We start from the raw sequence: 1,527 nt of genomic DNA, 5'->3' as shown, positions 1-1,527 counted from the left end.
CACACACACACACACACACACACACACACACACACACGGTCAGATTCAGCTTTACTTCAATCTCAATCAGACTGGATGAACATCACAAGAGGAGGTGGGAATGAAACCTTCACTGTGCTCCTCTTTAATTTAACTCCTTGTTCAGGAAGGTGTAACCATGGTGACATGACAGAATATTATGGTCTGTAATGGACATGGACATTCAGCAGTACAAAGAGCAAAAGCCTCCAAATGTGAAATGAAATGTGAAACATTAAGACACAGACATAAAGACAACACACAAATGTTTTAAGCTTTCTTCAGTATAAATCCATCGTTAAACTGCAAACCGGAGTTTCTAATAGATCGTTCAGCACACGTTGACTACATGGAAACCAATAACTGGATCCAATCCCATCAATCAAGCAGATTTTCAAAAACATGTTTGACCTTCTCCATTTTCACACAAAAAGTCAAATTTCACACTGAGCTGATTAAATGCAGCAGGAGAAAAATGGGTTGTGAAAGTTCGTAGGACTACCACGTGCATATCTCAATCCTGTACATTTAAAAAATCTGGTTGAGGGTGTAACAAGTCATTATTTACATGGAGATGCTGCTCACTTACAAAATTGATGAAAAACTTGGTACCAAAGTACTTTTCACCACTCAGAGTGATTTAAAGCCACTTTATTTTTTTGATTCAACAGTCTAATAAACAAATACATTTCTCTGCAGGGAAGCAGTCCAGTAGCCTGGTCCTACCAGGCTATGGTACATTTCATTTGTACAGAAAGTCTGGTCCATAGACAGTTAAAGAAATGAACCAACAGATCCCGTTGTTCTAGACGGAGACCAGTGAAGAAAAATAGAAGCACGTTTCCAGTGATGGCTAGGCGTTACTGCGCAGCCTCCAACTGAGCTCGACGACGTGGCTGTGACGTGAGCAACGTGTCTGAAAGTTTTAAGTCTTCTGCAGTGTTGCCAAGTCCGCTTATTACAAGCGACTTTGGGCTTGTTTTTTTGTAAAGTCCTACAGATATTGGTAGTCGCGTTGCGGTTTTTTTGGCTTGTCACTAAAGTGGTGTTGCTTATTTGGGCTTGTACACACTGTCCTTGCCGGCTCGCTCGATCCCGCCCCTTTCCCCATAAACACTAAGACAGCAGCGTTATTTCCCCCCACTTCCTGCTTCTAATTGTCTCTGACCCAGATGGAAACAGTACCAGCCAATCAGGGCAGAGCAGGGCAGTCTGTTGTTTTCTGGTTAGGAAAACGCGCAGTAGCGACTAATGTGTGAGTGGTTAGAGAGTTTTTGGAGGATAAATGCCCGGGATAAAGTGGGTGAATACGGGAAAAGTATACAAAGACTGGGAGAAAGAGAAGGAGGAAAAGAATGGATTCAACCCCTGTGGGGAACAAGAACAACTCCAAATCACTGTGAAAAAAAGTGATTTCAAATCCCATCAGTTTTCTAATGTTAAATAACGTTAAAGGTGGTTTAACTCCCTCCTGTGGTCATTGTCCTGAAGCTCAGGGGGAGAAAATAA

The 1,527-nt window shown here is 42.0% G+C and overlaps 1 protein-coding gene across 2 annotated transcripts in view; it reads right to left on the bottom strand.

Moving 5' to 3' along the window:
• The window catches only part of c5 (complement component 5), a 36,992-nt gene that overhangs the window by 19,548 nt on the left and 15,917 nt on the right, over positions 1–1,527 (bottom strand). The gene's annotated exons all lie outside the window — the stretch shown is intronic.

This window comes from Etheostoma spectabile, chromosome 5 (genome assembly GCF_008692095.1).
Source record: "Etheostoma spectabile isolate EspeVRDwgs_2016 chromosome 5, UIUC_Espe_1.0, whole genome shotgun sequence".
In the NCBI taxonomy this organism is placed as follows: Eukaryota; Metazoa; Chordata; class Actinopteri; order Perciformes; family Percidae; genus Etheostoma; species Etheostoma spectabile.
This window is presented reverse-complemented; position numbering and strand designations above follow the sequence as displayed.